Raw genomic sequence first — 13,259 nt, forward strand, 5'->3', positions numbered from 1 at the left:
TTGATTTGCAAGTTGCAGTCATTAGTCACTTTAACTTTGATATTAACTTGAACACTTATTTTGGATAGCAAAAAACAGGATGTTTACAAATTTCTTACAAAGAAAAAAACAGCCCACTCACATCTAAGCTGTATCTAAACTCTAAGCTCTTTGGACGTGTTAGTGACTTGTCAAATGCAAGGTTCCTAATTCATAGGCTGCTATTTTACTCTAAATTGGACGACCATTTACAGAACAAACATCGTATTTTATTGAAGAAGCTTGTAACTAGCCATTTAGATAATAATTTCACCCGGAAAATGTTTACTTGTGTAATTCATTAAGAGAAGTTGTTTCATTTTCTCATATACTTCTACAACATCTGACTTTTTTTTTGCAACCCAAGGAGGTATACCCCTGCTAGTCTTTTGACAGAATAATTTTTGCACTTCTGCATTTACTTTTTTTGCACTGACGGAAGCTGATGAAGTAATCTTGCTAACTAGCATTAGCTGTAGCAATTAACTAGCTATAGCTAAACATGATCGGGGAAAATGTTAAACTTTTACATCTCATACAATTGGTAAAAAGAACTTACTCTGCTGTTTTTGAGATAAAGCTCTTACATAGACCAAATACCAAAAGTGGTGAATGTTGTTTAATGGTTTTACAACTTTGATTACTACACATATATTTTGTTGACCTGAAATTGGGTTCATAGTATCATACTACCACAGTTCTAATGCGGTTGAAAAATGTAACTGGTTTCAGCTTTTCGGTATTTTGCATACGATTCCTACTCTTTCCCCAGCACACAATTGTATCACACTGTTGTGAATCTAGAGGCTTTGCAGTAAGTTTGCTTTTCACAACCACATTTTGTCACTCAGAGGACAGAAAGTTTCATTCTGGCCATCATCACTTTACTGGAAGTCTGCAGAGGCGATTGGTTGGTCAGGGGACTGCTCCCAAGTTTGTCCTTGAGAGGACACACTCCGTACCATCTGCAGTGGAGTCCATTCTGCTCCACAGCTTTATTGCTAGATTTATTTACTCTGGCTGGTTCGGGTGCTGCTGTGAGATCGGCTCACCCCCACAGGTGAGCCCTGACGGCGGCAGCAATTATTACTCTATCAACCGGCCTTATTAAGTCTCATCAGACAGGACTCGCTGCAGGCCACAGGCACAGGCTGAGGGGAATTGGACACAGCGTGCCATTTACAGCCCCTCACTGCTCATTAGCAGGTCACATGTTTCCTGTGTCACACCCATCATTGGCTGAAGGATGGTCTTCATCATACCTCCATAATGGGAGTCAATTTAAGCCGGGGAAAGTAAACATGAGATAAGACACAAAAGCGTAATAACAATGCCAGGAACTTGTTTACTGAGAGTTATCAGTTTGAAGTAACCAAAATAATTAGCACAATCCAACAGAGGCATAACAAGTAGCAATCTTCCCCTTCTGTCATCTCCCTTTGTTACATCCTAACATCTTTCACATTAAATATTTCCTCCGCCTTAAGGTTTTTTAGCACGTTTGAAACTCATTACCAGCCAGGTGTAGGATCGTCTTGTAATGACAGATGGCTTTCTTTTAATTCAAGACAGATGCTTACCTTTTTTTAATGACCTCTTTCTTTTTTCCTTCCTCATGCCTCGCAGCTGTGAGCTTCATTAGCACCAACAGGGCTTAGTAAAAGTCTAGGGGAGAGATTAGGGTCACAGTATTTTAGGGATGGTAGCCAAGCCCAGTCTGAGCCGCTCTGACAGCCCGATCATCAAGCAGGATTTGGGAAGGTGTTCGGAGACAATTCCCTAACTTTCAGCAACTACTTCCTTAATAAAACAATACTTTTTGGGCAGAAGAATCCATTGGTTTTAGGTCTATTCCTAACTCCATATACAGTATGTCTACCATGGAGAAATTTTAGATCTACAAGAGATTTGAACGTAATAAATAAGGGCTAATTTACAGCATCGGTTGAATGTTTTTTCATTAATCACTGCCTTGCTGCATCTTAACCCAGTTTATCATACGTTTTACATACTAAATAAACCAACAACTTAACTCACATAATTGTTTAAAAGTACAATTTAAAAATTGTCAGCTCCACTGTGTACCAAAAGCTGGAACTGTGGTGGCAATGTGACTTACATTTACGGTAGGTCCCTCTAGTGTTTACGTCCTGTCTGTTTTCTTCTGCTGTTCCTTTTAGTGTTTACTTCCTGTCTGTCTTTTTCTGCAGTTCCCTTTAGTATGTGCTTCCTAGCCTTGTCTCAATTCAACGGCCGCATGCTTCGGAGTACCCAGCCTACGTGGTCGACAGAGGACCTAGCGGACGTAGATCGGGTAGGCTGGACCGAGCGGCCTACGAAATGAGACGGTCTAGTTTACGGAGCACCGCTTGTTTACGTCACTTGATACGAGCTGTTGTGTTGCGCTCCAGAAGCCTGATAGCAAATTACTAAACAAGCAAACTCAGTTTAAGAGGATCCAGAAACTTTCCTTTTCCTTTTTTTGTTGAATCATTTATTGGAGATTACTGCCGTCGATTAAACAAATAGAATACAGATGAAGCTGTTCCTTTGGCCTCCAGTAATGTTACATTAGTTAGTTAACAAGTAAATGATGTATATATAGCTGATGTCCTTTAATCATATCATGTCCTATTCAAAACAAGTCTTAATCTTTCTATAATAATATGAATACGTTTGTTTAACTAATCAACAAAAGCATCTTGTATAGATTGATTCTTAACAATATTAGATTTATAATGTTATTATCTAGCTGTGGTTTCAAACTGTTTATATTCTCCTTCTTCCCCTAAAACTATTAATATAATTAAAACAGAATTTAAGACTGTTTAATGATCTAGAGATATCCAATTATTCCACTGTTATACTTCATGTTGTAAATAATGGTTCAAACCTAAGTAAATGAAATAAATATTGTATTTCACAATTACCATTCTTTTTTTATTTTCATGTAATCTCAAAGTAGAGGTAAGAATATATCCATTATCTCTCTGCAGCTTCATGTCTTCTATTATGAGAACTTCCATCACTAACATAGAGGAAATCCTTCATGTCATTTAACATCGCCAGCAGTAAAACAAATATCAGTAGAAGTGTGTTTATCAAGTTCATTAGTGATTCCTCCGCTTGCTGCTGCTGTTAAATCCACCCTGCAGAGAATTGACCGCTATTTACTTTGAATAAACGTCACTCGTCACCAGTGCACATTGCATCCTGGGATATGGTAGAACGCGGAGGATACATCAGATGTATCCTCCAAATCCGGGAAAAGTGGGATGCATCCGTCAACCACATTCAGAGGAGTCTTGTTTTAAAAAAAATTGGGACAGCCTTCTCTCGGGGGAAGTGACGCAAGCGGTCTACGAATGCAGCATCCGAAGGATGCAGCCGTTGAGTTGAGACACAGCTCCTGTCTGTTTTCTTCTGCTGTTCCCCTTATTGTTTACTTCCTGTCGGTCGTCTTCTGCTGTTCCCCTTATTGTTTACTTCCTGTCTGTCTTCTTTTGCTGTTCCTGTTATTGTTTACTTCCTGTCTGTCTTTCTTTGCTGTTCCCTTTAGTGTTTACATCCTGTCTCTCTTCTTCTGCTGTTCCCGTTATTGTTTACTTCCTGTCTGCCTGTCTTTGCTGTTCCCTTTAGTGTTTACTTCCTGTCTCTCTTCTGCTGTTCCCATTGTTGTTTATTTCCTGTATGTCTTCTACCACTGTTCCCTTTAGTGTTTACTTCCTGTCAGTCTTCTTCTGCTGTTCCCCTTATTGTTTACTTTCTGTCTGTCTTCTTCTGCTTTTCCTGTTATTGTTTACTTCCTGTCAGTCTTCTTCTGCTTTTCCCCTTATTGTTTACTTCCTGTCGGTTGTCTTCTGCTGTTCCCCTTATTGTTTACTTCCTGTCTGTCTTCTTTTGCTGTTCCTGTTATTGTTTACTTCCAGTCTATCTCCCTTTGCTGTTCCCTTTAGTGTTTATTTCCTGTCTGTCTTCTTTTGCTGTTCCCGTTATTGTTTACTTCCTGTCTGTCAATCAGGATTGTGTTTTTAACTAAGCGGAGTAAAAAATTCAGTGAATCCAGTCTTTTTCTCACATCTTCTCCCTCATGTCACCAATTTGTAGATTTGTTGAGGCATTTTGAAGACATGGCAATCGTATACAATTTGATAGCCTGAATAATGAATTGAATAATTGGAAAAGTAATGATCATAAGTGGCAGCCCTTCATATCTAAGGCCCGTGCGAATAACGTCCAATTTGTATTTCAGAAAACGAGAAGAGGGCTGATGTTTTTAGGGGTCTTACTGAAATAAAACGTTCCTGCACGTTCCCTTTGTGCAAATATTTGAGGATTCTGAGTAAACCACAGACTGGGAGACCAGGAACACACCTTTAAAGATGTGAAACGCTGCTGGAAGATGTGTTTGTTTGTGTACTCTACCTAACCAACCCTACTTTTAGAAAAGAACGTCAATATCCAATGATTCTGTCAACATCAAATCACTCTCACCTTCTGTGCATATGGTGATGAGGTATTGTAACGAGCGTTTTAGTTTATTTTGACCTTGGAAATAGCTTTCTTTCTCACGTCTCCTCTGTATACTCACTCTGTTATTCTGTCCTATCCCTCTCTGATGTATTGACACACGCTGTGGTTGAATATTCTGCCAGTGTCGTGTCTCCTAAGAGTGTCAGAGCGTGATTTATAACCGTTACACTAAACGCGTAGACGACACACAATCAGCCCCAACATGCTGTTTACATTCAGGCGGCATCTGCTTCAGTCTTTGACCCGATCAACCCCCGGTCATTCATCACTCCACAGTTTCCCTTTTCCATCTCTGACCAATATCAGTTTGCATTGACTAGCTTTTTATTATTTGATCATTCATTTTATAAAGAGTGAAAACTCAAGTACTGCACTCTAGTACAATTTTAAGTTACTTAACCTTCACTTGAGTATTCAAGATATCCTCTTTTTCCAGGTGCAACATTAAGTTATAAAATATGTATTATCCTGAAATTGGTCAGTGCAGAGTTAGTACTTTTGCTTATTGTACTTCAAGTACATTTTGATGGTTGTATACCTCTACTGAAATAAGACACATTATGCTAATTTCCAGGTTCCACATTTGTAATTTGTGCCTTTACTATGACATTTTTCCATGCTTTTATGTTCAAAATGTTTTGATTTGAGCCTTTTCAGACTGTTAACATGCATAAAAAACCTAAATAACATACTACAGGAAAGGGGGAACCCTAAAAAAGGAGAATAGGGCCTCTTCAAGTAGAGTTAGAGTACAAGTTTGACTTGTAGCTTATTTCTACATTGTAGTATGACTCTTAAGAAAAGGTCTGAGAACTTTGTCCCAGACTGATTATATAATAACTGATGTATTGTATCCCTTGAGGAGACACCCTAGATGTTAAAATACTTTATTTTGAGTCTCAGTGTCACATGATGGCCTAAATGCTTCTTTAGAGGCTTTTCCACCCTGAGGGAGACAATAATCCCTGTGTCCTTGTATTTTTTGCCAGCAGTGCCTTGGGTTGGCGAGACATGTTAATGGTTATAACTTTCACTTCAGCGTCCAGAAAACCATATTGGTGTAATCCTGATCCACTCAGCATTATGTCTCTGTCTAACTATATGCATTAAGATGTTTGCACGCCTGCTTATTTATTCTTATTATCAGTGGGAGGATAAACATTATTTTCTCAGGGTGATGGGAGTTCCCAGCAGATATAAAAGGGTGAAGGAGATTGTCATTCTTCGAGTCTCAATCTGCGCAGCTCGGCTCTATTACAGCTGCTGGGTCAACAAGCGCCTGACTGCTGTCTGCTGTCAGTGGCCCGCTCCACTGAGGAACCTTTTACTGCAGCCACAGACCCTGACACCTGTCTGGTTAACAAACTCAGTCCATGACACACAACATACAGAGGCCTCCTCTGCCGTATCCTGTGCAGGGGAGGGGTGAGCTCCTGCATGTAGATGAACTCATCCTGGGAGTATATTGTGTTGTCAACAGCAGCGATTTTTAAAGAGGCCCTATTCTTCTATTTTAGCTTTGCTCTTACCTGTAGTGTTGGATTTTAGCCTTTGCAGACCATTCACATGCACACAAACCTATATAACAAAGTTCCCTCCAGAGTGAGTTTTCCCCCCTGCTGAAACGCTTTGATCGTGGTCATTTTTTATTTGTGAGTGGTTGACCAATCACAACAGAGTCGGCCAAGCTAACCAATCAGAGCAGGCTGGGCTCTGGTTTCAGACAGAGGGGGAAAAGAGGTGCTGCAGCACAGGCAGTATGAGAAAAATAAAGAGCTTTTTGAACCTTAAAGCAGGGAGACATGTCGCAGTAGAGGCACAAAATACTAATATGAACCTGAAAATTAGCATAAAAAGGCCCCTTTAAACATACTGTAACATCAATAGGCCAGTGCCCCTTAACTTAAAAAGAGACTCTCCAATAGGACATGTCTGAAATTCAGATTTAACAATTAAACTGGGCCTAAAATAACATGTAGGGCTACCCAATTTTAAAAACGTATCCTAATGCCTTCATTCTGAATTATCTTGCAGTTTGATTGTGATATAAGAGGGAATTTTTATAATTTTCATCTGTCCAGGTACTGTATGTGGAAAAGAATGTGAAGACCAGGATATTTCAGGCAGCACGGTACATTTTAATTTAAAATGATTCTTAAACATTTACCCCTTGCAATTTCTGCTGAATTAGGAAACAAAAGCGTTCAATAGCAGCTCAGAGAATCAATTAATTTATTAAATGGTAAAAGGTTTTAACAAAAACAGGAAAGAGAAATTGCAGAGACCACACCAGGATAAAAAATAATTTATTATATTAATTTCCTCTTTTGCTATCATCATTTCTGTCATTATTTGTGCTGCGGACTCTATGGTTTAAAGCTCCAAGAAACGACAATTATAGTTGAAGAATTAATACTTCAGCTTGTCAATTCTGTTGTTTTGTTCTTGTTTATATATTATGTTAAAGACATTTTACTTCCAAATTTGTAATTTACTGCAGGGTTTATTGTTGTCTATTGGACTTACGGTGACCAATCATTAAGAAAAATAAACAACGGTAATGCTTCAAATGAACTTAGCTTGGCTTGGTGCCCTGCCAATAAATGATCAATAGTAAGTCATTACATCTCGGAAACCATAAAAAGGTACTCGAGGGACTGAGCAGTTAAAGAAAGAAAACAACATAAATTATTTATTCATTTAAAAAAAAAATGTAAACGACTTTTTCTTGGAAACACAATTTTCTGCTCAGCAGCTTTAATCTTCTGCTTTAATTAATTTTGGGCCTCTAGGGGCAGAGCAACAAGCTGTAAACACAACACAGCAACATCTGCATTTCTATGGACACCTGATGATTGTAAATATATAAAAGAGAAGAACATCCATCTGTTTAGCTTCTAGATGTGACACTTTCTCCAGCAGCTCTGTCTCTATCCCTCTGCCATATGGTGCTGCCAGTTTTTCAGATTGGCCTATAAAACCATGACAAAGAACTCAAAGATGCTGACACACAGCTGGAAGGAACTGCAGTGAATATTCTCTATGGGTACATTACTACAAGCAACCATTGTCACATTACATATGGTCATTTAAACGTACAAAATGTAATGTTCTGCCACAAGGGAGCTCTCAATCAAAAAATAACATCAGCTGGAAAAAAACATTGAATTAAGCGGTTTGCGTAAAATGTTATGCTTTTCCAACGCGTTTTTGTCTTCCACTGCTGATTGCATGCCTTGTTTTTCTGATAACTTAAGATCTGGATGTCCGACGTTTGAAATCCTTCATCCCGTTAAAATATAGTTAGTTATTAAAGAGGACATTCTTTATTTTCAGGTTCCTATTTGTATTTTGTGCCTCTACTGAGACATGTCTCAATGCTTTAATATACAAAAAGCTCTTTATTTTTCTCAAAATGCCTGTGCACCAGCATCCCTTTTCACCCTCTGTATGAAACCAGAGCCTGCTCTGATTGGTTAGCTGGCTGGCACTGTTGTGATTGGTCAACTGCTTAAAGATGTGTTAGATAAACCCCGCCCCTAAGCATATTACTTACTACAGTATGTTTTGGAGCGCTAGCCAATAGAAGTGTGGGTGTTTCATAGTGATGTCATTATGTTACAGATGTACTGTAAACAAAGGAGACCAATGGAGGTGTTTTCGGCTAGTGAGGACTGTGTGGGTGTGAATCTTCCTCTGGAGGAAACCTGTGGATTTTAGCCTTTGCAGACCATTTACATGCACATAAAAACCTATATGACACACAACAGGAGAGGGAAAACCCCCAAAAGCATTAAAGGGCCCCTTAAGACAAAATCGTTAGCTAAATGGAAATTAATCTGATTATATCCAATACTTCAAATATAATATGCAAAGAAGACCCAAGTCCCTGTGGTTTAGGTAACTGTAAATACACTGATTCAGTAGCTTTTTCCTCCTCAGTGTAGACTCTTTGCAGAGCTCCATGTGGACAGTCTGTCTGCTTACCCAGAAATCATAGCAGGATCAGGCAAAGCAAACAGCGTGAGACAGAGCTGCCGTCATCAGAGCTGCTGCTGATATTTTCTCTCTGTCACGTTGTCAGAGAGAATCACCCTCCAGACAAACAGTGGGCTGCATGCTCCACTTTGTGACAGGAGTTCTGTTTTCTCAAGGATCTCCTCACCTTTTCACTGTTCTCTTTTCATTTTTAACCTTTAAAAGAGTTGTTCTACTGCCAGCTGCTTCCATGGTCTCACAAAGGGTTTAATTATTCGGAAACCTCTAGATCTGGATAGTAAAGGCACTGTGGAGGTGCTTTAAATCTGCACTCTTTCTAATGTCCTGTAGGGAGTGAAAAATCTTTTTTTTTTACGTGTGATATGTCTTATTATGAGTGCACACGTGGCTTTCAAATCAGGGATCCGTACTCCAGTATACTTGACAGCAGAGGTCAGTTTGTTGGTATGAAATGGTTTCCACAAATTTCAAGTCTCCTGCCGTAAATGTGCTTGTATTATTAAATTGCTTCAATGTTGAAAGAATCACTGGAATTGTATAACTTTAAAATACCTCAATAAGACAGCGATAAGTGATAATGTAAAGCAAGGTGTTTACAACAACAAAAAAAGAACATTCAAAGAATTCAAAGGCTTTAATGTCATATGCACACTACTGTAGCTACAGTGTAGAAATGGCAATGGAAATCTTAAGTCCCGAGCTCCTCCAACAATGCAACATAGTTATACTATATAAGACATATAAAACGAAAAAAATGCAAAGTTGAAGAAGAGCTAAAGACACGTGTGATCAGGATCCCTCCGCTAAGAAAAAATTTCCCACTGTTCTTTTCAGACATGAGTATTCAAGAAGTATTCCATTCTGATGGATGAAACCTGCTGTGTGTTGTCTAGATCTGGTGTTAAATTGACCGGACATATTTGTGTGGATTGATATGACTGCAAATAGTCCCTTGATCCTCCTTAGCAATGGTCTGTTAGTGAAAATTAACAACCTCTGGGCTTTCCAAATTGACCAATCGGAATCGAGTATTTAACTAATCCCTTATTCATGTATGCAATTGGAGGCTTTTAAATCAAGGACCCTTATACTTTGACCCCAAAGTCCAGTTTGTTACTATGATGCAAACTCCATGAGTTTCTTGTCACATAGCAAAACATATGCGTCAAAAATAACACAGTTATATCAATATTAAAATATTAGACCTTTGAACCGGAGGTGTGACCACATCATTGTTTTGCAGTGATTAACATGCAGCTTCCTGCACAGGCTGATATGTCAGCGACGATGATCATTTAAATAATTAAGAGGAAAAACATTTGTCCCTGTAGTTCCATAAATCCTAAATTAATCACAGTGAGGTTGCAGACTTGTTTTTAATAATTACTGTTAACAAGAAAAGAGTCATTTCCTAATAACCCATTAAACAACCCCGTCAAACCTCACATGAAGTGCTGCTTGTTAAGATTCTCCTCCACATGCGGGTTCATTCACCGGGGTGAAAGCTGTGCCCCACCTGTAGGAAGTCTGTGGGAAGGTTAATTGTTTAATATTTAAAAGCCCTCCTGAGGGTAGCAGAGGCGACTGCTAATCATCCATAACAATGTATTCTTTACTCATTATGCATGAGCCACAAGTCATGTGTTGTGACTGTTGAAATCCCAGAAATCTGATATTCTGAGCAGAGAGCTGCGGGGACGATTGTATTTTTATTCCAAAAGTGAGGAAGGCTTAAGAATAATAGGCTTGAAGGAAAAACAAAACGGACAGAAAATACTGATTTTCACTCGTAGTTATTTCCCCTTTCTGCCTCCCTGAACTTATTCATATGTCCTCACCAATCCTTTAAAATCACTCGACTGTGTTTTGTGACTTGTTCTATACGTCTTCTTATCATTCATTGCATTTATGATTAAAACAGATGTATCCACACATTAAATATGACCTGCTTAATTTATCAGAATCAGAAACAGGTTTATAGACGGGTTTAAACATACAGGGAATTTGCTATAGTGTAGAGTGGTGAATACATAAACACAGTGTGAGGAAATAAAGTTGTAAGAAAATAAAACTTACAAAAAGAAAATGTAAAAAACTGTGAAAATATGAGAAAATACAGGTTATTATATTACATTATAATTGGCTGAATGTTATTGTCGTTGGCTTGGAAAAACTATTTGCATTCCATTTCTGTTCGACAGCCACCTGTTGTTATTGAGTTTCAAATAAGATGTTACAAGGTTTTATTTATTAGCATGGGCCTTGAATTAATATTGTTATCTACAGTGTGTTTATTAAAAAAAAGATTTCCAATTAAATGGTTTGATGTAAATAAATATTTCCAGTATCTTGAAAGGCCTGATGTCGCCCACAGGCCACAATAAACAATTTACTAATCAGAATCAGAATCAGAATCAGAATCCTTTATTCGTCCTACAGAGGGGACATTTACATTGTTACAGCAAAAGTGAAGATAGAGACAAAAAATAAATTAAATGAAACACAATTAGATAAAAGGGTAAGCATGAAAATATGAAATTGAAAAATTGAAAAAAAGCAGTAATTAAAATCTACAAGTTGCATTTGAAGTAGATTCTAATAATTTAGAAATTGCACATAAGTGTTATTGCACAACAGTGGTGTCATATTCTGAAGTTGTGTGAGTGTGGGGGTCTACCAGGGGCCGTGCTGGTTGTAAAGTCTGACCGCTGCAGGAAGGGAGGACCTGCGGTATCTCTCGGTTACACACCGTGGGTGAAGCAGCCTGTCACTGAAGGAGCTGCACAGTGCAGGCAGGGTGTCCCGGAAGGGGTGGGACACGTTGTCCAGCAGGGAGGACAGCTTGGCTGCCATTTTCCTGTCTCCCACCTCCTACACAGTGTCCATAAGACTCCGCAGAACAGAGCTGGCCTTCTTTAGCAGTCTGTTCAGTCTCTTCCTGTCAGCAGCCGAGATGCTGCAGCCCCAGCAGACCACACCATAAAGATGGCTGATGCCACCACAGAGTCAGACGGTCTGCAGGAGGGCCCGCTGCACCCCAAAAGACCTCAGTCTTCTCAGCAGGTACAGTCTGCTCTGACCCTTCTTGTAAGGAGCAATGCGGTTATCAATTATCCATTTCCAGTAACTCTCCTTTACCAGAAACAACGCTTTCAGTTAACACAAATAAAACATGTCAATTTATGAAACAGCTTTCATACAAACATGCAGCCCAGCTTTAAGCTAAAACCAAAAACAAAATAAAATATCCACACAATAATCAAAAGTAATTACTGGATTAGATTTCTACTTCTCCATTAATATTTTTAATTTTTGCAACATTACACATTCAAATCTTCATGATGCATTGCTGATAAAACTGCCTGAATGTATTACAATTAGTCAAAAATAACCTCATTAATCAGCTATAATGATAAAAAACGAGTTAATGTATCAGTAATGTTACTTCAGTCATATAATTTAATTTATAGCTTTTGATTTATTCAGCATACGGCCAGCTGGTGGCCAGACATTGTTCATCACAGTCTGTGACTCATTCACTCTGTGACAACTCATACACTGTAAGACTTTATTATAAAAAAGTGGGATTTCCATATTTTCAGCATCTGTAAAATGATGTCTTCCTCTGCAGAATGAAGGTCAAAGGTTCTGCTGCATTTTCTCCAGGAGTTTCCTCGAGCCCGTCCGTGGAGGATTAAGTGACAAAGTGTAGATTGATGTGGTTGAACAGCGGGGCGGGGGGGTCGGCGAGTCACCTCCACGCTCCTCATTAGGACTTGCGCTCTGAATTCAAAACAGTGAAATTGACAGAGGCTTAAACTCTGCAGAGTGATGGTGCTGGAACAGCCGCAGTGGGAGAGTGATGGTGCTGGAACAGCCGCAGTGGGACGGCAGGCATGAGGCCACAGTGGTCATCCTACAGTGTCACTTACACAGCACTGAGATTTATGACAGCGTCTGGAGGAAACTGCACATGATGTCGTCTAAACACCATGGTTCACTCCTTTACACTGGAGGCAGAACACCTCTGGTTTCTAATGTTGCACACTACTTGAAATTGTCGGCGAGCACTGTGCTCAAAGTTCAAATTATTTCAGCTTTGACCTCATTTACTGCTTACCTAACGTGCAACCAATCAGATCCCAGCTGTTTGTAGTTCCGCAAGCTAGCAGGCAGAGGTGGGAGAAGTACTCAGATCTTGTACTTGAGTAAAAAAAGAAGTACCAGAGTGTAGGAATACTCTGTCACAGTAAAGGTCCTTTAATCAAATGTTCCTCCAGTAAAAGTAGAAAGTATTCTCATCAAAATGTACTTAAAGTAGCGACAGTAAAAGTAGTCATTGTTTGATTGGTCCATTTCAGAATAATATCTCTGATATGTTTTATAATTATTGATCATTAAGTGTTCTCAGAGCTGGTAAAGGTGCAGCTAGTTTTAATGGCTTTGTATACTGCAGGGTAGCTGCTGGATTTACTCCAGGTGAACTAAAGTCTGATTTGAGGGTTGATTATATTTACCATCATTAATCCAGATCTATAAAGTAACTGAAGGTATTAAGATGAATCGGAGGATGAAACCGGGAGGATGATGAGGATGAGTACAAAGTACAAAGGAGCACAAAATGGAAATAATCAAGTACCTCAAAATTGTACTTAAGGCAATACTTGAGTAAATGTACTTAGTTACTTTACATAACTGCTAGCAGGGGA

This window comes from Eleginops maclovinus, chromosome 16 (assembly GCF_036324505.1).
Source record: "Eleginops maclovinus isolate JMC-PN-2008 ecotype Puerto Natales chromosome 16, JC_Emac_rtc_rv5, whole genome shotgun sequence".
NCBI lineage: Eukaryota > Metazoa > Chordata > Actinopteri > Perciformes > Eleginopidae > Eleginops > Eleginops maclovinus.